General features: G+C 33.3%; 1 protein-coding gene and 1 non-coding gene across 3 annotated transcripts in view; one reads left to right on the top strand and one right to left on the bottom strand.

The window, feature by feature from the left end:
* Positions 1–25,916, bottom strand: part of Znrf2 (zinc and ring finger 2) — a 107,914-nt gene that overhangs the window by 75,711 nt on the left and 6,287 nt on the right. The window lies entirely within an intron of this gene.
* On the top strand, positions 23,462–23,564 carry LOC114096238 (U6 spliceosomal RNA). The gene has a single exon (XR_003583386.1). It is a non-coding gene; the product is annotated as a U6 spliceosomal RNA (small nuclear RNA).

The following is a 25,916-nucleotide window of genomic DNA, read 5'->3' as shown; positions in this document are numbered from 1 at the left end:
AACTATCAATGAACTTGACTATAAAATCTGCTAGTCTTTCACAACACTGAGGCACAAGGACGGCAATCCAGTTAAGTACTATCACTGACTTCCTTGTAGCTGCACATGTTTATTTTCAAGCCATCACAAACCTGGTAGATTTTACCTCCTGGTTATCTCTTAAATGCAACTTTTTAAGATATCCACCACCAACCTAAATCTAGCTATTATTATTTTCTCTTAGTTACCATAGTAACCTCTGTACACATCTGCTTTTGTTCTCTCTCCCTCCCCTAAACTTTTCTTATAGCTTATCTTCAAAACACAAATTCAACCTCACCCCCATGTAAAAACATACACACATACACACACACACATTTTTATCCATTATACAAAGATTTATAACATCTGTTCCTATCCAATTTTAATCTTGTTTCTCTTCTAACTCCTAATCCACATTATTTATTTTTATGCTGCTGGGGATTGAACCTAGCACATACTTGGTGAGCACTTTGCCATTTAGTTATATTCTTGGTCCTACATTTGTTATAACATATTACATCATACTATGTATCTATATTTACTAATTAGCATGATTCTGTATTTAATTGAATCACTATAAAGCAAAAACAACCAAAAATTACTAAGTAGTTTTTTTGTACTGCTTAATAAACATAATAAACTTCCCATCTACCATGGGAATATTTCCCTATATGTTCATTTTTATCCAACAATGATCAAAATAGCAGACTCACTGAAAAAAAAATTCATTGCTTGATTCATTATAAAACACTGTGTTAATTTAGACAGAAATATAACGTTCCAAGTACTAAACTCGGCACAACTTAAAGACTGCCAGTGGCAGATGTAAAAGACTGTATGTCTAGGCTTTTGAAGAGTTCATTCTAAGAATAAAGAATCAGATAAATAGAGAGAAGAGAAGCTGGAGAAAAAAAGAAACAGAGAGGTGTGTGTGTGTGTGTGTCTCCTGTCCAATGAAATTCAAATGAAGGCCAGTAGAGTAGCAGAATGGAATCAGGGGAAACAAGAAGGGGAAGTATTGGGGAAAGATACTGACCAAATTATATGGCTGTATGTGTATATGTACAAATGTGTAACAATGAATCCTGCTATTATCCTACTATGATATGTAACTAAAATGCACCAACAAAAATATGGGAAAGATAGATTCTAGTGATTAACTAATAAATCATGATACAGTTTTATCATTAAGTGTTAAAATTTGAGCACTCTGGACCTTGATCCCTAAAAGCAAAACCTGTATTAAATAATCATTTTAAGAAACCTAAATTTCTGATTCTGTTGGTAAAAGAAAACATTTGGTATGATTATTTGACAAACTGAATTCACTAGAAGAATTCAGAGAATGATGAAAGACTATAATCAAAAGATTTAAATCTAAACCACCCACCAATAGTGTCCACATGATAACCACTTATATATTGTTACCATTTTAGAATTTCTATATATTTTAACATGATGCTACTTTAACTCTGTACAAAGTAAGACATGTGTCATCATGTTAAAAAAAGTGATACATATTTTAGAAATGCATGTTTAAATATATGGGGTGAAATGACACAACATCAAAAAATTTGCTTAAAATAATTCAGAGAAAGTAAAGCAAATATGACAAAAATATAATGAACTATTGAACATGGATGACATGAAGTTTATTATTTCACTGTACCATTTCTACTTTTGAGCATGTTTGAAAACTTTCTGATAAAATTTTTAAAAGTCTTCAATAAATCTAAGTAAATTTTTTCAGTAATTCTGTAAAGCCAAAATCCAACTGCAGTTAAAAGTGAACTTGGCAAGAAAATACTTCAATTCTAAATTTAAAATAAAATTAAAAATAAACCTTTGACAATACTCATTATTGAAGAGGATACAGGAAATAGAGTCTCAAACACTACCATTGTTAACTAAAACTTGATACAACCTCAGTGGAAAACTTTTATCAATATTAAGCAAAAGGTACACATAACTTCTGATTTACCAATTCTACTTCTAGGCACATATCCCAGGAGCAGTAGTTTCTCTAATTTTAATGTGCATAAGATTCACCTTGAGAGCCTATTTCAGTTTCTTAGACCACAGCCCCAGAGACTGATTGAGGGTGGAGCTCATGAATATGCACTTCTAACAAGGTCACCTAGGTGACAACAATTATGTTGCTAGTGGAGAAGCACATTATTTTAAATACTATCCTAAAGAAATCTGTGGCTCATGTGCACCAGAATGCATGTTAAATCAAATATTCACCCCAGCAGCAGTGTTCTTAATAGCAAAATGGAAACAAATACCCAATAAGGGAATGTTCAAATAAATTCTGGTATATTCATAAAAGATAACAGTATAGACTCTATACTATAAGCTCAACGAAAACAGCTATATATACACAATATCAATGAATTTTACAAACATAATATTGTGGGAAAAGAAGACCCAAAATAAAAATGATTCCATTTATATCAAGCTGGCAAAACTAAACATATTCTTTTAGAAATGCATACATAAAAAATAAAACAAAGAAAAGCAAAGAAATTATTCACATAAAAATAAAGATTATGACTACTCAGAAATCAGGAAGACATACGGGAGGGTTTGGGGAGTACTGACAATGTTCTACTTCTATACGTAGATGATAGTATTCATTTTTAACTATATTCTGTCTGTTTTATGCATTTTTCTTTTGCATAATTCTCACACAAAAATTTAGAGATAACTTATTTCCAATAGAATTCTATCAGAGTGGCTTCCCAAAGTTCACTCTTTAAATTTTAGTACTGTAAATACAGCTGGATTCTTTCAATTGATTTCTTTTAAATTATATTTCATAATCTAAGAAGTTTAAAGAATGAAATATTAAGCATACTGCTAAATGCAAATTTCGTTAAATTAAAATACAGAGTTTTGAGGCAACAGTAATGATAAATCCTAAAATATAGTTCTACCTTTTAAAAATACTTTAAAAGCTTCTAATATCCTGATTTTAAAAGGAGATATAATGCAATACAGAATTTGATAGAAAATTTAGCAGATTAAGAATCAACAGATTCTAAAAAAAGCATATAATTTAATGGACTTTGACTCAATTTTAATTCTGCTCTAAAAACCCTAGTAATATGCTTTAATATAGAACAAACATCTTAGAGAGATCTAGCTGGCAAACTTTGAAAAGATTCCAAATTCTGTAGTAAAAATAAAAGTAGTGCAGGTGTGAGACTACTCTACTTCCCACTCCAACTGCCCTCCCCAAAACAAAAACAAAAACAAAAACAGCAGGAGGAGAAAAGGAGGGTGCAAGCTCCAAGAAAAACATCACTATGAAACACACAAACAATGGATGCCAGTTGACACAGCATGCAGGGACAGGAGTACCTTAAAACTAAAGTTTTATCAGTCTACACACAAACAAGGCAACAATGAAAACCCGGGAAACCACAGAGACCATCTGAAGTCTACAAAGTTTTCACCAATATAGGTGAGGGTAAAAAAATCCTCACTAGGTCAAAAACTTTGTAAATCTTATTTAAATACTTACCATTAAACTACTGGTTCCAGAGGAATAGAGGTAGCAGAGTAGAAAAAAGAGGGAAAACCCAATCAATACTAAAGATAAAACGTGGCAATACAATATCAAACTAGGCACCTAGAATACAACAGCAAATAATACAAAATACCAGGTTTGGCAGCCAACTTTCTAGTAGTATTGAGAGGTGGGTTATCAATGTCCCGTTTGCCTCTTATTCCTGCTCTGCTTATTATATGAACACAGAACTACATAATTGCTTTTTCAAACAGCGGACCTGGGAAGGTTGAGAAGGTTTCTAACTTTAAACATGACATGTACAACTAAAATTGCTGCGGGAATCAAGAACTATTTATTACCTAAATTCCATTTGATTGAGCAACTAAACTACCCAGTATTTAAGGAAAATCATATTTACTCATATAAAATAGCTGTTTAGCATAAACTTAAGTAAATGTTTAGGACTTCAAGGAGTATAAGTGGGTTTTTTTTTATTTTCTGGTGTGGTTGATACCTAACCAATATCCTGAGGAAAAAAATGAAAGACAGTAATATTTAATGTACCTCACTCATACATACCTCAGATACCATAAAAGATTGAACTTTACTCTTCCTAATTTTAATAGCTTTTATTATTATTTTAAGCATTTTATGTAACCCTTTGCTTACTACTAGCTTTCATAAAAAAATTATTTTAATAAGGATTTTAGTTTACATTTGAAGAACACTTTACTATGAGCCAAACATTTTGCAAACTGCCACATTGTTTCATCTCATTTTCAAAACAACTTTTAGAGGTAGGTACTATTATTAATCATCACTTTAATATTAAGGAAAGAGAGGCTTACAGAGTTTAAATGATTTGGTCAAATCACAAAGACCCAACTATAGATCCAAAAAACTAAACAAGTAGGAACAAATAATATAACAAGAAACACCAGTGGTATGAAAAAAATCCCAATTCTTCTGATTTTCAAGAGTATAAGAACATAAACACACTACATAATATACCTACAATTTTAAATGAAAAATTAAAGACCAATATTATTTTAAAAAATTCAATTCTAGCCCAAAGTAAAAAATGCTAGAGAAATGTTTCTTGCCACCAACTGATCTTCCTATGAATGCTATAACACTGCCATGAAAGATAAATCACACATATGTAAAACATGTCTGTTTAATAAAATAAATTAAAAAGCAAATTCCCTTTTGCTACAATGAATTCAAGAAATAAAACTATTGGCTTATAAGAAAGAAACTGTGGGTGGTTATTTGTTATAAAGACTTTAAGGATTCCTTTAATCAATTTTAAAAATATTAATAGACTAGAAAAATAAATAGCAAAAATACTGTCCAAAGTAAAAGCTAAGTAAAACAAGGCATATCATCTTGTAATCTTATCTTTTAAAACATCTGAGAAAAACTAGTATTGTTTCCCAATTTCCTAAGAACAATTAAAGCTTTACATGGTTTTGGAATGCCCAAAACTTCATAAAGTCAGTATATTGTCAGTGATGAAAGAATTAATACTTAAACAGCAAAATGTTGTACCAAGCAGTATTCTGGCAGATGTTTAATAACTTCTCTTATGGGGGGAGGGGGGTGACAATTCTGATTTGCAGTACTTCTGATTTTCAAAATATAAATAAATAATCTCTACCACATCTGACTTGGGAAAAGATGTGCAGCAGCAAATTGTTATACAGTGTTCCTGCCTCACAGAAACAATATATATCAATTTCAAGAACACAGATTTGAACATTCCTAATCCCAAACTCCAAAAATTCTCCAAAATCCAACTTTTTAAATGCTGACCATGATACCACAAATGGAAATTCCACACCTAACCTCATAAGACAGGTCACAGTCAAAATGCAGGTATACTAAAATATTGTATGAAGTTACCTTAAGGCTATGTGTAACAATATTCAGACTCAGATTCTACCCCAAGATATCTTATTATGTATATGAAAATACTGCAAAAATTCAAAAATATTTGCAAAACTTCTCCTTCCAATCATTTCAAATAAGGGAAATTTAACCTATAATAGTAAAATGTAATAACATAACTAGGATGTGATGGGTTTTAGGTATTTATTATCTTTGTTTTAATGTTATTTAAGTATAATTTTATAAAACTTAAATTATGGTTTTATTTAACATCTGCTTTGCCAAAGTCCCAAAAATTTATCAATTCCAGGAAGATCTGGTTCTAGCACATCACTGCCATAAAGCTCCCTTTTAATTCATCCCAGTCCTTTGTTTACTTCCTTTATTTTCCTATTTTTTTTTGATGGATTTACAAGAAGAAAGTCATCATGTTTTCCTCAATCAGATCTCTCAATGATTTCTCCTAATCTTCTATAAATCTCCCCTAAGCCCATCGATCCCTGCTGTTCAAATAAGACCCAAACCCAGGCCCTAAAATAATAAACTGGTAATATCCCCTCAAGTTTTCCCAGTCCTATTACTGGAAAATGCAAGCAAATAGTCAGTTGCATTTGCTACAAATATACTTCCCTCCACCTATTCCCTCAACAGCATGATAGTTTTTGCCTGACAAGCACTTTTGTAGTTTCCTAAAACCAGAACAATTTACATTTACACCAATATCATTTACAACCCATATCACTTACAATGGTATATTATTACTTTATTTTTTGCCAATCTGACAAGCATAAAGAGCTATTATATTACTACTTTAGTTTGCATTTCCCTGGAAAGCAATTTGGCAAATCTATGAATTTAATAATGGTAAATGCTTTTCCAGGAACACAGAGGAATAGGTACTTGGACCTACAGTCCAAATAAAAACAACTCAAAATCCAATGTTAAAAAAAAAATACTAAAAATCAGCCACAAAAAAAGTTATCAAATTTCTAGACCAGAAAATAAGAGGTTGGAAACACAAATGAATAATTAAAAGTAGGCTCTTGCCGTAAACTAGAATGCCCAGAAAGGGCTGAGGGCTGTTAGTATAAACTACAAATAACCCTCCTATCCTTACCACCATCTCCTAAGCAAATTCAAGAAAAATCCATTCAAGGTTGACACTGGTTGGGGAAGGGTTAGAAAAATCACCTCTGGAATCTGGAACTACAAATAGACTGCTGCTTCTGTAGACTGAATTAAAAACTCCTAAGAGGTCTAAAGCCACTAAACTGATATTAGAATCACATGGAACTGCTATTAAAATACAGACTGTTGCAGTTTATTTTAGTAGATCCAGGGTGGGTCCAATAGTCTGTATAACAAGTTCATAGGTAATATGAAACCATGTCAGGACCACTGATGCAGAATGATTCAAGTGCCTCAGTTTGGAGGGTTAGGGGAGAGATTTATGATAAGGATGGCACTGCAGATTGGAGGTTCATAAATGGTGTTAAGTCGAATGGGTATCAATATAGAAAAATTTAAAATAAGACTGGACTCCTATCTTATATCATATTTAAAAATCAATTCCAAAAAGATTAAAGTTTTAAGGCAAAAGGCAAAACTACAATGCTTTCATTATAGTTACTTAAGAATACCTTTAATACCTTGGAGAAAGGAAGAATCTAAAAAAGTAGAGTGAAAAGTACAACATTAAATATGCCCATCAAAAGTTTCCATTGGAAAGGAAAAGTCTCGGACTTGATTTAAAATTCTTTAGGAAAATTGTGGAGAGCAGAGATAGATGATATAAGTTAAGGCGAAAATCTTGATGAATGTTGGATATGCTTGATAAGGACTTACAATACTATTTTAACTCTATCTATATTTTTTCTTATAAAAATTTTAAAAAGCATAAAACTCAAAGAAGACACAGAGCTTACATAACTAATAAAAAGAACACAGAATATATGAAGAAATTTTATGAATCACCCTGAAAAATAACTCAAAAGAAAAATAAGCAAAAGGCAGATACATGAACAGAGGAAATATTTATGGCCAATAAATAGGCAACATGGAAAAGAAAATAATTATCACAGTGAAATACCAGTTCCTTCCCATTAAACTTAACAAAAATTAGGAAACCTGACAAAGGTAAAAGGTAATGAGGATATGGAATAACTAGATATTTAGTCACTGCTAATGGGAATGGAAACTGACATAAATCACTTCAAGAAACAGTTTGGTACTTGCAGCCAAAAAAGTGAAGACCTATCTACCATGTACCCCAGCAATTCCCCTTATCTTGGAGAGCTCTTACATCTGAGGGGACCCAAGGACTTTCCAAGGCATCAATTTTAAAAACACCAAAAGTAACTAATTTCCCTTTTCCTAACAATGACTTAAGGAAAAATTTGGCCCTCTCTCATTTTATAAAAGAAAGTCATTCCCATTCCAAATCTTATTTTGATACACCACTGTTACAGTGATGTAAAGCCTATCTGGCACCAAAGGAAGAGGCTAACATGTACTTTTTTTTTTTTTGGTATAAAGGATTGAACCCAGTGGGGCTTAACTTCTGAGCCACACCACCAATCCTTTTTTATATTTTATTTAGAGTTGCTTAGGGCCTTGCTAAATTGCTGAGGCTGACTTGGAAATCACAATTCTCCTGATTCAGCCTCCAGAGCCACTGGGAAAACAGGCCTGTCCCACGGAGCCCGGCCTAACATTTACTTTAATCAAAGAATCCTAAAACCCCATCCCTTAGTCCATATCGTTAAGAAATATGCTAAGCAATAAAATTCTACTTTCATGTTAAATTTTGAATAATTCCAATGCTATTTTTATTAACTGTAAACTATTAACAGTTGCAGTAAATGTTGATCTTTATAGCCTAATGGCAAATAAAAAATTAACAAAATTTGAAACATGGAATTTTATGTTTAAATACTATTATTTATATATCCTACTGGTTACCTTAAGAGCACTGTGAGTTTTTTTTTTTTTTTTTAGTTGTAGTTGGACACAATACTTTTATTGTATTTATTTATTTATTTTAATATGGTACTAAGGATCGAACCCAGCACCCCGCACGTGCTAGGAGAGTGCTCTACCACTGAGTCACAACCCCAACCCCTTGAGTTTATTTTTAAGCATTAGTATTTTCAGTTTTTCTGAAACTGTATCCTCTGTGATACTCAAGTATTATCATAAAAAAAATTAGATGTCAACTTTAAAACATGCAAAAGGTATTTTTTTTTTAATTTGGCAGGAGAGGGGAAACTTTAAAAAAAAAAAAACTTGAAGAACACTGATCAAGATAGAGCACACATGTACCCCAGGAGTCATATATACAAATTTCCTGGCAGCATTGTTTATGGTAATACTGCAAAAAAGGAAACTACAGAAATTCTATCAATGGTAAATAAATAAATTATGATATATTCATTCAATGGAATATATCAATATGAAAATGAATAATATAAACAATAACGTGGATGAACATACAAATAATATTCATATATTTAGATTGATTTTTAAAACATTTAAAACCGAGCCTACTGTTTGAGGATGTTTACTGTGTAGGGATACATAAATGGATGGTAAATGATGAAAAAACATAAGGAAAACAGTGGTTATCATGGTGGCATCAATACATAGGACACAAAGGGAGGCTCTATGAAACACAAATGTTCTATTTCTTAGAATGGATGATGGTGCACGAGGATTCACTATATTAAGATATTCATATAACATACTATATACATTTTTGAGTATAAAATGTATTTTACAATGCAAGTAATTTTTAAAATTGTCCTTCAAGCCACTGTAATCCCAGTGGCTCAGGAGGCTGAGGCAGGAGGGTCAAAGCCAGCCTCAGCAAAAGAAAGGTGCCAAGCAACATGGTGAGATCCTGTCTCTAAATAAAATGCAAAATAGGGCTGGGATGATGTGTCTCAGTGGGCCAAGTGCCCCCGAGTTCAATCCCTGGTAACGACCATCACCCCAAAATTGTCCTTCAACCCAGAATTTCCCCTCTTGGTAATTTATCCTATAGAAATAATGGCATCAGTATGCCATTATGAACAGGATTGTTGTTTGTTAGTAGCAAAAATTGACCATCTATAAAAACAGCTACTATGCATTAAATATTCCTACTAGGGAGCATCATGTAGCCATTAAAAAGAATCTGAAGAATTTCAAGTATAGTACTTGAGGGATTTTCACAATATTTTAAGTGAGAAAATCAACATCTGACACGTTATCTGTAACAGAAATCCACTTTTATAAAACAATGGCCATATATTATTATATCCATGTAAATAGATCACAAAGGATCAAATTTATCTGGCAAGTGGGGGTGTGAGGGATAAAAAAGGTGAAGAAATTCCCCCCAAAAATTGTGTATGTATGTGTGTACACTGAACATACACACATTGAACATACACACATTAAAGAATTACCAAACTGTTAAGTGGTATTTGCCTTGGGGAATAGATTTTTACGTAATTATATTTTATGTATTATTTCAATATTTAATAGCATGTATGATTTTATAGTCAGGAAACACCAAGAAAGACACTGTCAAAGTATTTCTGGGCTCTAGAATAGATGACAATACATATCCCAACTGGTAATATCAATAAAGAGACAGCCCTGGGTAGCCAGTTCATAAAATGGAGAGTAAAGTCATTAAGCTGCACTCACCCTGAGTAGTTTTTTCCAACATGTTTGAAATGTATTTTTCACCTGATAATGTGCATACAAATCACCTGGGCATTTTTTAAATGCAGACTGTTTGAGTAATTCTAAGGTGTGACCTGAGATTCTGAATTTCGAATGAACTCCCAAATGAAGGTTATATCGTTGATCCACACACTACAGTTCAACTAGTAGAGCAGTGGGCACTTGGAAGGTGCTAGGCCCTGAAGTCAGTACTTAAGCAAATATTTTATCATTTAATCCTTTTAACAGTCTTTTGGAAATAGGTTTCATCATGCCCATCTACAGACAACTAAACTGAAGCTCACAGGAATAGCAAGAAAACAGAAGAGAAATATGCTATCCAGAGTAAATTAGTTAATGAATTCCTACCTGCCTTGGAATCTCTTCAAGAGAAACACATTCTTTCCTACTTTTAAGAAATAATCTTTCAGGAGGATACCAGAGTTCCAGGAACTTATACTTCATAGCAAATGGGACCTAGAGCCATAAAACAAAAGAAGCACAGGCATATAAACAGCAACACCCAGAAACCTGTCAGAAATGCAAACTTTCAGGCCCCATTCCAAACCTATTGAATTAGAAACTCTAGGAGTCAGATTCTGATTCTCAACCCTCTGATTCTCATGGCCACTGAGAGCCACAAAACATCAACAAAGGATTAAGGGAAAAGGAGCAGGTGTCAAGTGACTGTAAAATTAATTTGGTAAGTAGTGAATTAAAATGAGTTATCCAAGGTAGTGCAAGCCTATAATTATAGCAACTCAGGCAGAGGATTTCAAGTTGGAGGCCAGCCTGAACAACTTAGTGAGTTCTTGTCTCAATATAAAAAATTTAAAAAATAAAGCATAAGGGTGTTACTCTGTGGTACAGTGCCCCTGGGTTCAACCACAGCACCAGAAAATAAATAAAAATTTAAAATGAGATAGTTTTTTTAATTAAAGAACTCTGTAACAAGTGGCAAACTATCCTAGCTACAGCACTCTTCCTTTCAGTGTTCTACAAGATAACCTTTCAATGATACTGTCCAAAGTGTATTCTGTTCCTTACATTTTAGGGCTCACACCTGGAATCAGAGAGACCTGAGTATAAATCTGACCTCCATTTGTGAAAGGGTATTATCTTATTGTCTTTTTTTCCTTACATACACATGCATATACACACTAATTTAGTAACAAAACTCAAACACATACTTTATTATTTCTTTTCTAAGCTCTTTATTAGATTATATGCTTGTTTCTGAAGGATAAGGTTTTCTTCATCTTTGCCTTCCCAATACCAGAAAGTAATCTATTGTGGCAGACACTGAATATTTCTTAATAAATAACAAAGAAAAATCAAATACAAACACTAAATACGAGAATTAAAAAAAAAAAAAAATCAAGTTTCCTGGATGCTAAATTTTAAGTGGGCTAACACACAAAAACATTACCTAAGCCCTGTGCTGCTTTTGTTTATAAAAGTCCACTGTCTCATATTCATATGTAGGTTAAGGAATATTTTCCTCTAAGCCTTGCAACACATAATCTTTTTAAAAAGTCTTAAAGACATTAAATACATGGACACATAGCTAAAATAAGAATAATATCAATGGATGGTAGAAAATTAGGTCCCCAACAAACCTCAACTTTCTGTGAAGAAAATCTGTCAGATTTCTCAAATTCCATCAAGGGCTCCTGACAAATGAGAACTGCTTTCCAAATACCAAGGAGTAAACCTGACAGAACTAGTTTACCACTCCTGGGGGGGGCGGGGGGGGGGGGGGAGGGTACCAACCACCTTCTCTGAACAAGTAGTAGCATGTCCCTTTCTATAAGTACCTTTATCATTTCCTTTAGTGCCCTAGCCTACAAGAGGACACTTCTCTAGGTTGCTTGTAACACACATTTAATCACCTTATTCCAGTCTGTTAATGGAATTTTGCTTGCACTAGTATATTCAGAGGCAAGCCGTGGACATTGTTTAAGGAAAAAAAAAAAAAAGCCTCATTATTCTATAGTCCCACATTATATGGGAAATTGAAGTCTAAGAAAATGAGAGATGAACATAATTAAGCTAGTATGACTGACTTCAAAATAAAACTGTTGCTACCATACCCAGTGCCTCTTCCAAAACCACAATATATCAAAAGTGAATGTACAGCAATAGTGACCAAATGATATTGTGATATTGTGAGCATGTATGAATATGTAAAATGAATCTCACATTCATGTATAATTATGATTCACCCATAATTTTTTTTTTAAAAGTGAATGCAGCTAACCATGTCCCAGATTGCCTTTATGGCTTTTCCTCAAGACTCTTTCCTAGTTTTTAAAGATTCTTTTTTCCCCAGATAGTAAAGGAACCCAGGCTGAGGTGCCATGATGCCAAAGGCTTTCCTCACTCTAGCAATTTGATAAGGAAGGTTGAAGAGCAGAAGAGCAGATCTCAACCTTGAGTCCTGGATTCACATTTACAACTCAGTAGGCTGTTTTACTGTGACAGGGCCAAAAGAACTCCATTTTCTGGTTCTTCCTATGTAAGGCTGAAATTTCTTTTAGCCTCAGCAGTTGTTTGGAATTGCACAGAAAACATAACATAATCTTTGACTCATTTATACTTCCTGGGCTTAAATATATAAACAACACAAATCATAGGTAGAAAAAAAAAATGTATACCTAGCCACTGTCGACCTAATTTTTAAAAAGATTTAGACTAAATCAAAATAAATACCCAACTCATGAATCTTTATTCAACCACTTCTCTACATTCCTTGACAAGTAGAGTTGCTGCCACACTTGGAAACACTGATCCTAAAAACAAAGTTCCCTGAACTTTGTCCTTTTTCCAAGGATTTACAATTTGTAAATAAACCAACCACTATCTCACTTTGCTGCAGTGACTCCTATCAAATATTTAATGTCAGGGCTGGGTTGTGGCTCAGTGGTAGAGTACTTGCCTCGCACATGTGAGGCCATGGGTTCAAACCTCAGCACCACAGAAAATAAATGAATAAAATGAAGCTTTAAAAAAAAATTAATGTCATCCCAAAACTTTGCTTATCAGATAATTTAAAGAATGGACAAAACAAATTGTTTGTGTTACATTGTAACTAAGTTCTCTCTTATTAGTGATATCTACATACTTAAGCCTACAATATTTATCATTAAACACTTTGGACAGTCTTAGTTTTAGTGTCCACAAATTAGAGTACAGTGTTATTATCATACATAAACTGGTAGAGGGGTGGGGTGAAGTGGACAGAGCACAAGAAATGGGAATAGCAAGAAACTTTCCCATGACTGCCCCCCCACAAAATGTACTTATTTTACACTTAGTCAAACCTTGAACTCTTGACATAAAAGAGTACATGCTATATGGTTCCATTTATATGAAGTTCAACAATAGGCAAAACTAGTCTATGGTAACAGAAATAGGTAATATTAACAGCCACTTGGAAGTATAGGGTTATGACTAGGAAAAAGAATGAGTGAATTTTGGGGGGAACATGAAAGTATTCTCTTGTTTTGATAATGTGTTAGTTGGTTGTAAAGTTTATGTATTTGTTAAACCTCTTTAAATTCTATACTTCGGATCTATGCATTTCACCAAATATGAATTAATCCTCAATTTTAAAAAAGGAATAAAGTAGCTGCTTCCTTCCTATAAACAGATCAGTGCCCAAGGATAAAATCAGAAAAAAATGGATTGGGGGGGGGGGGGTCCTGAAATAGTTAAAAACAAAAAAGATTACAAGATGAAAGTGACAATTATGAAGCTCCATGAAAATATAGCTCATGTCTGTTATATTCACTACTATCACCATTTAGCACGACTTCATAATTTGTTATATAAATACAAAAGAACTATTAAAAAAAAATCAGAGTACTATCCCTCCTCAAATAAGTACTTAGACATGAAAAGAATTCCAAGATTAATGGCTCTTCATCAACTTAGGTTAATAGATCCTCTTTGAGAATCTGATGAAAACCAAGGATTATTCCTCTAGAAAAATTAACATAAAACACAAAATTTTGTTGTATACATCAAGCTTCATCATAGGCCTCCCAATGATGTCTCTATATCCTACTTCTCAGAACTATGTTAGGTTACTTGACAAAGGGGAATACAGGCTGCAGATGGAACTAGTTGCCTTAATCAGATGATCTGAAAATAGGTTACCCTGGATTATCTGGGTAAACCCAATGTAATCACAGGGGTCCTGAAAACGTGGAAGAGTCTTGCAGAAGAGTCAAAACAGAGAGATGGCAGTATAAATAAACAGCCCAGTGCTGCTGGCTATGAGGACAGAGGATGGGGCCATGCAGGTGGCTTCTAAAAGCTAAAAAAGGTTAAGGAAACAGACTCTCCCCCAAAATCTCCACAAGCAGCTTACCAATATCTTGATTTAACCCAGCAAGACTCACTGAGCCTTCTAATTTCTAGAACTATAAGATAATAAAAGTTGTGCAGTTTGAAGCCCCTACATTTGTGGTAATTTGTTAAGACTTCTGGTAGAAAACTAATAATCATGGTGAAATGAAAAAAGCACTAATTCAGGCATTAAGAATTATCACCTAAAAGTCAAATGTCTTAATATCTCAAAGCCTTAATTTTCTCATTTGTAAAATTATGTTTTGTCTCTTGCTAAGTATTAGCTGAAGAGTATGTCAATATGCTTTTTAAATGATAAAATATCTATAGATGTGAACTAGTCATATTATTACACAAGATCATATTGATGAAGATAACATCCATACTGGCATATTAAAATACATTCAACACCATATACAGCTCAAAAGAGTTCTAGAAACAAAGCTCCAACTGTATTGAAACTATTCCTACTGTGTATTTTTGAAAGCTTTCTATCAAGAAAAAAATTCAGCCTTTTAATTTCTAGAAAATCTTTACAAATTGTTGGTTACATTTTAGATGGTTAAGAACTAAGTCTATTATGTATTTCTATATTCCATATAAAACACACCAAATAGCAATCTGTAAAAACTTTTTAAAAAGCATACAGATACTATGTATAAGAAATTGTTATGAGGGGAAATCAATATTGATACAAGTATGTCACTTGCAGTGCTATTAATTCTAAATTATAAAACAGGATTATCTAAATAAATACCATCCACAAAATGTTTTTTAGGTTATCTATTACCTTTGACTTCTCACATTTTACTATCGTAATAAATACCTTCTTCCTACTCTTCACTACTCTTAGAGTACAAATATTTCAAATAATAAAAGAGAGACAGTCTCTATAAAATTCAAACCAAGGCTGAGGTAGATGAACTGTGAGTTCAAGATCAGCCTCCGCAACTTAGCAAAGCTCTAAGCGACTCAGCAAGACCCTGACTCTAAATAAAATACGAAAAAGGGCGAGAGATGTTGCTCAGTAGTTAAGCAACCCCTAGATTCAATTCCTGGTACCAAAGGGAAAAAAAAATCAATCCAATATATTTGGTAATAAAGTTTTTTCTTCTTCATTTGTAGGATGTAGAAGACTTATATATACCATTTTGATTTAAATTTGTAACCCTGTACCATTAAAATTGACACAAATCTTATGTGTAAAAAATTAGTTTTATAAGTCAATGACACAAAGGAAATATTTAAAATGCATAAACACCCAAAACTATTGTGGATACAGATTACATAATGAATTACAAATCAATACAAAATGACAATAGAATGTATTATGACGTAGTGCATATATATGGAGCTTAATTTCCAATCTTTGTGGTTGTATGTGATGTGGAGTTACACTGTTCATATATTCATGTACGAACATAAGAAAGCTATGACTGATTCATTCTATTGTCTTTCAATATTGTGAAAAATGGGAAAAGCCATGAAAAAGTAATTAAACACATGGAAAAAATACCCATTTTGACAGCAATCAGGAGATATAAATATTAAAAGTATCAAGCCAAACAGTAAAGTAAGTAGAATTGTATCTAATAAAAAAGGATACCACCTAATAATAGCAAAGTTATAGAAAATTATACTACTGGTATAGAATAAAGTATGCCTATCAATGTTAATAGCAGCTCAATTCACCTACCTAGGTACTCTTCAACAGATGAATAAAGAAAATATGGTACATATACACAATGGCATATTACTCAGCCATAAAAAAAAGAATGAAATTACAGGATTTGCTGATAAACAGATGTAACTGAAGACTATAATACTAGGTGAAATAAGCCAATTCCAAAAAACCAAAGATCATAGGTTCTCATGTTAACTCACAATAAACCCAGGGGGTGGGAAGGAGTGGGTGTTCACTGGATTAGAAAAAGGGGAGTGAAGGACAGAGAAGGGGGATGGAAATACGAAAGACAATAGAATGAATCAGTCATAGCTTTCTTATGTTCGTACATGAATATATGAACAGTGTAACTCCACATCACGTACAACCACAAAAATTGGAAATTATGCTCCATGTATATGCAATATGTCAAAATACATTCTATTGTCATGTATAACTAAAAAGTACAAAGCAAAAATATATACCTTTGGGGAGGAGGGTTCAATATCTATTAAAAATTAAAGTATTGGGGCTGGGGATGTGGCTCAAGCAGTAGCACACTCGCCTGGCATGCACGGGGCACTGGGTTTGATCTTCAGCACCACATAAAAATTAAAAAAATAAAATAAAGATGCTGTGTCCACTGAAAACTAAAAAATATTAAAAAAAATTCTCTCTAAAAAAAAATTAAAGTATGCATTCCACTGGACTCAAAATCTCTAATTCTAGTCATCTGCTGTATAATAATTTTTCTGGTCTTTCTTCCAGGTTTCTGGCACAAAGCTTTAGAACACATGAACTTTCCCAAGTACCTGGCATTATTCATTGAATCCTTTGTATGACATCTGACTTACTGCTAAAGACATGATTCAGAATGAAAGCTAGTCACAAAAAAAAAAAAAAAAAAAGCTATGTAATAGGAGAGTTGGGCTTTGAGCCTGCCCAATCTACACAAAGATTTTCAGTTGACTGGCAAATTTTTCTTTCTTTCTTTTCTATGTATGTGTGTCTGTCTATATCCAAGGGGATTTGTATTTATTTATTAGTTCTTTGTAGTTATACATGACAGTAGAATTCATTTTAATATAATTACACAAGCATGGGATATATCTTATTCTAATTAGGGCCCCCATCCTTGTGGATGCATAGAATGCTAGAATTCACCATGATATATTCATATATGTACACAAGAAACTTATGTCAGATTCATTCCACTTTCTTTTTCCTATCTCCTCTCCCCTTCATTCCCATTTGTTTAATCTACTGAACTTCTTTTCTTCCCCCTCCCCAAATTTTCAATTATCATGCCTATTTAATGAAATCCAAATGAAAAATAAAAAAGTCTGGACATCTAGGCTTGGAAGAGCACAGATATGCCCAGGAGAAAACCATAGCCTGACTCCATAAGGAAAATAAACTGTGTTTAGAATTCCCCCTAAAACTTGCATTATAGTCCATTCATTTGATTGATCCTCATCTACATCCTTTATAATAAAAACGTTAACTATGAGTACAGTATGTTCCTGAGCTCTGTAAGCCACTGTAGTAAATTAGTAAACCAGAGGAATAATAATAATTAATAATTTAAACCAGAGGAATAACATGAACCCCTAAAACTGGTAGCCAGGTGTGTAGCCATGCAGGTGGCCTGGAGACTGCCCCAAAGTGTTTTTGGCATGTGAAATAAAAACAGACTTCTTGGGATGGTACCCTTAAACTTTAGTCTGACACTAATTCAGAATAGTATCCATCCTATTAAAGTCTGTACATGGGTATAAAGACATATAACAATGAATATGAATATTTGAATATAAATGTTTCTAACAAACTGGAAAAACAGGAACATCCTAAATAATACAATAGTTAAATAAACTATGGTACATGTATACTATTGGATTTTAAGTACACAATAATTAAAAAGAAGAGTTGCATTTATATGTTCCCCCATAGGAAAAATCCCCTAAACACATTAAACAGAAAAAGGTTTTAGAAGACTATCATATGACTGCATTCTAACCAATTAACAACTTCCATCTCCATCACAAAATTACAAATAAAAAAATTAAACTTTTTTCCTATGTACTATAAGTATGTAAGAGTGTTAAAAAGTCAGGAAGTATGTATACAAAAATGATAATAGTTACATTAAGGAGAAAATAGGATCACTAAAGGGGAGAACTAAAAAGTGCCTTCCATTTATCTGAACTAACTGAAATTTGTAGTGATTTTTAATCTCTTCTACATTAAAAAGAAAAAAGAGGATTTCCAACTAAAAATGATTGGCTGAATGTATTCAGCAGCCTCTGTTCAGTCCAAACATCTTATTAAAATAATAAAAATGTAAATTTTAAGGGGAATAAGGTTATTTTAAAGGATAGACTGTAAAAAAAATAAAAATAAAAGCAATTATCATTAGACTTTGGAAAGAAAATGTATGAGTGATCACTATCATTGCTGAACCAGGAAGACAGAAAAGCAACTGGATTTACACCAGGGACAAGAACTGGCCAGCACAAAACATCCCCAGAAGCAGGAGTGAAGGCGGGCCTGAAAAGAAATTTTCACCTGCTGGTCTGTGTGAGAAGCTTTAGCTCTTCCAGCTGTCCTCCCTGGCTTCTAGAAGGTAGGCAACCCTGGCATTAGACTGGAGGTTTGCAATTTGGAGGGGGAAAGTTTCCACACTTGGTGACAATGTCAATAGCTGAAGGCAGAGGTACTATGTTGATATATGAGACCATAGGATGGAGATTAAACAAAAGTATCATGTTGAATGCTGAGACTCCAAATACTTTCACTCTACTCTTAGAACCCCGCCCCCCCCCAAAAAAATTATGTCTTGACCTAGACACAGTAGCACATGTCTGAATTCCAAGCAACTCAAGAGGCTACAGCAGAAGGATCACAAGTTTAAGGTCAGCCTAGAAAACTTAAGAGACCCTGTCCCTAAATAAAAACTAAATATATATATATATATATATATATATATATATATATATATATATATATTTTTTTTTTTTTTTAATATATATACCTCAGCAGTAAAGTATCCTGAGTACAACCCCAGTAGAGCAATCAAAAACAAAACCCCAAAAAAACTAACTATGAAAATAAATTAGGGCTGAGACTGTGGCTCAGTGGTAGAGCACTCGCCTAATACATGTGAGGCACTGGGTTTGATCTCCAGCACCACATAAAAAAATAAATAAAGTTATTTTGAGTCCATCTACAACTGCAAATATTTAAAAATAAATTAATTAAATTTCCTCAATACTAAAAACATGCTAATAAAAAAGTACACCATCAGGCAACACATAGAAGGCAATATTCATAATTCATATTTCTGGAAAAAGATTTTTGTGTCCATAATATATAAAGGATTTAACAACTCAATAATGAAAACCAGAAAAAAGGTTAGAATTGTAGTTCAGTGGTAGAGCACCTGCCTAGCATGTACTAGGCCCTAGGTCCCCAGATGGGGAGGTGGGGAGTCTTTCATGTAAGAAAAATCATAACTGGAAAATATGACCAAGCCTAAGAGAAAAGGCAATTAATTTAATATTCTTAAGAAAAAAGACCAGACAGATGATTCTACATACAGAGAGAGCTTCCAATCAATTTTTAAGTACCCCACTTTAATGTACCAGTAATCAGCCAAATATCACCAAACACTTAAAGAAAACAAAAAAACTTAAGCCAAGAGAAAAATAACTGGGAAGAAAGTAAGCAATTAGGAAGGGAAAAAAGCATACACACATAAGTAAACATACATATATGAACATATATAAACAAACATGCAAAAATACACATAATAGTCTCAGAAAAAGATGTTGTTATCACAAAAAAAAAAAAAAATGTAATGTATGGACCCCCAAAGCTCAGGAAACAATGCCAAGAGTAAATAAATGGGGCAGCATCAAATTAAAAAACTTCTGCCCAGCAAAGGAAACTAAGAAATGCTACTCTCTGACAGTAGATTAATATCTAGAATATATTAAAAAACCTGAAAGACTTTGAACCAAAAAAAACCCAATTAATAAATGGACAAATGAATTAAACAGTCACTTCCCCCAAAGAAGAAATACAAATGGCCAACACATGTATAAAAAAAAAAAGTTCAACATCATTAACAATTACGGAAATGCAAATCAAAACTAAAATGAAATTTCACTTCATACCCGTCAGAATGCCAGTCATCAAGGATACAAATCATAAATCTTGGAGAGAATGTAGAGAAAAAGGAAAACTGTTAACACTCTTGGTGGGACTATAAATTAGTACAACCACTATGGAAATCAGTATGGAGTGCCTCAAAAGATTAGCCATGGCAACACCATATGACAGAAAGAATTAGTTATCACACCATAGTGATACATGCATACCCATGTTTATATAGCAGCACAATTCACAATAGCCAAACTAAGGAACCAGCCTAGGTATCTATCAACAAATAAATGATCAACAACAACAACAACAAAATGTGTTGTACACAATGGAGTTTTATGCATAAAGAAAAATGAAATTGTTATTTACAGGAAAGCAGATGCATAGTGAGAACATTATGTTAAAAGTGAAATAAACCAAACTCAGAGGGTCAATGGTCATAAGTTTTCTGTCATATGTAAAAGCTAGAGAGAAAAAAGGAAAAAGAAAAGTGGGGAGTGGGTTCCAGGACCTCATGAAAAATCAAAGGGAGATCAATAGAAGAAAGATACCAATGAGTAGGAGATACTGAATGAGGGGGGAAGTGCTGGGGAGTGACGCTGGCCAAATTACATCGTTATATTGTGTGTATGTCCAAATATGTTAACAACAAACCATTATGTACAACTATAATGTGCCAATAAAAAAGTGGGAAAAAAATAAATGTATGAAAAAAATCTCACAAAAAGAAAGTTCATAAAAATAAAAAACACTGAAATCAAAAGGTAAAAATTATAGAAACAAAAACCAACTTAAGTATTATAACAATGGAAGAAAAAACCTTCCAAAAAAGAACAACAAGAAACCAGAGACTTAAAAAAAAAAAAAAAAAAAAAAATCAAGAAAAGATTAAGCAGAGAATCATTCTAGGTATTCAAAATCTAAATGAGAAGAAAATATGGTGGAACACACAGAAATAATTTTTTGAAACTGCCCAAAAATGAAGGACAAAATTTAACAGACTAAAAGAGCCTTACAAATATGCTTTAATAACACATTCCTTCCAAGATCCATAATAACAAAAATTTATAACCCTAGGAAAAGAACCTAAAAGTTTGGGATTTGGTGGGGAGGGAGGGGTCATACAAAGAATCAACAACCAGAATGACAACCATATACTCAACAACACATCTAAAATCTGAGAGAAAATAATTTCCAACCTAGAACTCAATGTCAAGCCAAAGCAGTAATCAAGAATGAAGGCAGGCTAGGCACATGCCTATAATCCCAGGTAAGTAGGAGGCTGAGGCAGGAGGGTCACAAATTTAAGGCCAGCCTGGGCAATTCTCTAAGACCCTGTCTCAAAATAAAAAGGGTCAAGGGTGTAAGCTGAGTGATAGAACACTTGCTTAGTATGTGTGAGGCCTTAGGTTCAATCCCCCCACCCTAAGGGAGGGAGGGGATAAATATGTTTTGACTCTGAAGTCTCAAAAACTTTTACCTTACATACATTGTTTCTCAGTAGGACATAGGAGATTGTGTTCTGCCCCAAAACAATGGAGAATATCAAGAAAGAAAAGACACGACATCAAAGTATTAGAATATTGATCATAAAAGGGAAATGGATTCTCCTGGACCAATTCAGAATGGGGAGGTCAGAAGGCCCCAGAAGAGACTTTATCAAGATGAAATTCAGAGAGGATCTAATGTATATGAACAAACTGAGATTTACATTACCAAGGGAGGGCTGTAAAACTAAATAATCTTTCAAGAAACTAAGCAAAAATTTTAAAGCACAAAGATTGTACAGGAAAAGAAAAGCAGCCAATGTGAACTCCGAATTACTAAAAGAAAGTTCGATATGTTCTACAGAATAATAATGTATACAGAATAAATAACATTTGAATACTATAACTGTTAAGTAGACTAACATCTCCAAATAATTTAAGGAAATTTATCTACCCTCCCTACTTTTTATGAGACTCAAAGGAGATAGTTCTTGTGAAATCACTTTCCTCATCTATGAATTACTACATAAAAGCAATGGTATTAGTTCAATATTTATGAAGACATTAGTTGTGGTTTGATTTTACAGAAACAAACAACAATCCTTAAAAATTCTGTATATGGTCAGATGGAGCAAGAGTGGACAAGGGGAGTTATAAAGGAATTAAGCCTTGAAGGTGCTATCCTTGTTGTTAGCAGGGATTGAACCCAGGGGCACTCAACCACTGTGCTGCAACCCCACTCCCCCCCCTTTTTTTTTTTTTTTTTGTAGTTGTAGATGGACAGAATGCCTTTATTTTATTTTTACATGGTGCTGAGGATCGAACCTAGTGCCTCATGCATGCTAGTTAAGCACTCTGCCACTGAGCTACAGCCCCAACCCCTCACCCCTTATTTTTTGAGTTAGAGTCTTGCCGAGTTACTTAGGACCTTGCTAAATTGCTGATGGCGGCTTTGAACTTGGGATCCTCCCGCCTCAGCCTAGAGTCACTGGGATTACAGGCATGTGTCATCACTCCTGGCTACTGGAAGTGTTTTGAAGAAATACTGTGTTACAGATCTGAGGAAAAACAAATCAAGACCTCGGACCTCTCAGACTAGAAGATGCAAAGGCAGCAGCAGAGCAATGAATAATTGCTTTATTAAAGATGCGCCATATCATACAACAATTATAAAGAGGCTGAATCTGGGATGGGTAGTGTGCTTGCCCAGCATGTGGGAGACCCTGGCTTCAACTTAAAAAATAAAAAATAAATTTTAAAAGCTAAGCCTTCAGATTCTGTCCTGAAGCAGCAGTACATACCTAACAAAAAGTCTGACCTGCCTTATCTTCTTACCAATCATCTTAGCCATCTCCAACCACCCACAAAACAAATTTGAAATAATCTAAGAATACTTTGTAGCAAATCCAACTGGTTATTTAAAAAAAAAAAAAAAAGGCTCTAAACAGCATAATTTTATTCCTAAGGCAATTCTATGATTGTTCCCACTTGTATAACCCACATTATACTTATTTTCTCTGGTTCAAAAATTCCATTTACATATATTAACACAAATAAAGACATAGTTACACTGCTTCTTTCAGAAGCAATGTTTTTCAAGTGATTTAAATATGACAATAATTTTGGCGATCAACAACCTTGTTTAAGAACATATAAAGCGCTTGCTTAGGCAGCACACATTAAAATTGGAATGATACAGGGAAGATTAGCACAGCCCCTATATAAGAAGAACACACAAATTCACAATCCAACCACATTTTTTTAAAAAATTAACATAAATACACAATATTATTAAATATATTTTTGGAAATATTCAATATGTACAAAGTTTTTACCATATATATGGCACAGTAAACGTGCTGTAAAGCTTAATTCAAATATTCACAGGAGAATCTTGTTAGAAAACACATTTTTAAATATAACAAAAACTAAAAGTTTAGATTCTTTTTGCAAAATATGAGAAACTGGGAAGGAAATAGGGCATGAGAGTAAAGTACATGGTCCTCCTGACCATGAGCTAATCAGAGTCCTTCTGATAGAGAGAGAAATAATCCCCTCTTTTTTAAGCCTCCAAAATCACAAAAGGGTTAGAAGTAAAGATGAGCCTGCAGGTCATCAGCTTAAAAGGCCTATATTCAACAGAATAGGATAAAGTAGGGAAAAGCAAAATGAGATTAGAGCATCTACACAAATTATGTGCATGGGTGTATACACATACATACATACACACACATACACACACACACACACACATTGCTACATTTTGGTTCCAGTGGTCTTGGTTCTTTGCACCTGTTCCTTCAATTCTGTGCACAACCCTAGGATCCTTTCCAATAATTAGAGGACAATATATTATTTTTCACTTGTTTTAAGCTATTTCCATCATTTACAACTCATAGATTCTATGATCACAAAACAACACTTTCAGTTAACACTAGAAATAACAACAGGGTATTAAAAATGTTAAAGCTATACTTTAAAATAACTCTCAAATGAAAATATCAAAACATGTAGTTAAAATTTATTCCTCACAGTTGTTTTTAAAAGAAAATGTGTATATACATATGAAAACACATAGCATTCAAAGCTATGAAAAGTGACTTATTACACTGAGAGGTAATCATAGCTTTAAATGTTTTAATCATTTAAAAAAATAAGTGAAAAATAAATTAAGAAGCTGAGAGAATGAACAAAATTAATTTTACAAAATAGGGGAAAAAAAGAGATAAGAAGTTGAACTAATGAAACAGAAATCAACAATAAAAGTGGCACAATGGCACAGGCCTGTAATCCCAGATACTCAGGAAGCTGAGACAGGAGGAAGTTCAAAGCCAGCCTCTGCAACTTAGTGAGGTCCTAAGCAACTCAGTGAGACCTTGTCTCTAAATAAAATACAAAATACGGCTGGGGATGTGGCTCAATGATCTAGTGGCCCTGAGTTCAGTCCCCAGTACCAAAAAAAAAAAAAAAAAAAAAAATCGTGCTATAAAAAATGTTATGTTAAAAACTGATGGGGTAAAAAAAACATGTTATCAAAAAATTGTCCATGGATCCAAGAAATCACAAGGGAAATCAGAAGACATTTTCCACTAAATGTTAGTAAAAACACTTCAAAATCTGTAGAAGTAAATTTAAAATCTTATATTAGAAAAATCAAAAAGGTTCAAAATCAAAATATTGTATAGAATGTCCCAAGTTTTTGTATTCCAGATGTGTATACATGAAGAGAGTAGACATCAATGTTTTAGTCTGGTTATTTTTAGTGATATGACTACAAGTAATTGCAACATCTTATACACGCTTTTCTGTATTTTATTGTTTTCTACTGAATATGTACTGTATTATAATCTTTATGATTTAAAAAGTTAAGTGACTTTTTTTCCTTATAATTCAATTCTAATCATGGCCTCTTCCTCTGTCTCTTAAAATCCTTACTCCTAGGTCTACCTCAGCAATTTGACAACTTGGTAAAAGACTGTTTCAAAATAAAAAATAAAAAGGGCTGAGGATGTAGTTCAGTGGTAGAGCACTGCTGGTTTCAATCCATAGTATCAGGGGGAAAATATACATATTTATAAATTCTACCATTATGTATAATTATAATGCACAAAAAAAAAATCATAAAATCCTTGCACCTCAGATCCTATCCACTATACTCCTGGTTGCTTGTCTCCAATTAATTCACTTTACATTCTCACTTCCAGACTCAGACACATGACATAATTCCATACATTTTCTCTGGAAATAACCTGAACTACTATATTTTTTTGGTCTCATTCAACTTCCCAACCTCACTGCATTAATGAAGGCTACTTTACCACCCATGCTAATTGTTTTTACGAACATTCACGACTTAATGGGGAAAAAAAGTAGACATAAAGTTGAACAAATCCTGAGATACCATACTAAGGTTTTTAAATATTAGCCTATGCCCTTAAAAACAAGATTTATATTCATCCCTTAGTAATCACCCACTTTTTAGATCCACTTATAATCCTCAAATTGATGATTTCTCAATTTTTTTGTGAAGTCCCAAGTTAAAGAATCATTTTCAACTTCTAAAAGGATGCTTCTATCCAGATGGAAATCTGACAGCCACCCAAATTTAACACAC

The sequence above is a fragment of the Marmota flaviventris genome, chromosome 1, assembly GCF_047511675.1.
Source record: "Marmota flaviventris isolate mMarFla1 chromosome 1, mMarFla1.hap1, whole genome shotgun sequence".
NCBI lineage: Eukaryota > Metazoa > Chordata > Mammalia > Rodentia > Sciuridae > Marmota > Marmota flaviventris.
The sequence above is the reverse complement of the archived record's forward strand: the minus strand, read 5'-3'. Positions and strand labels throughout refer to the sequence as shown.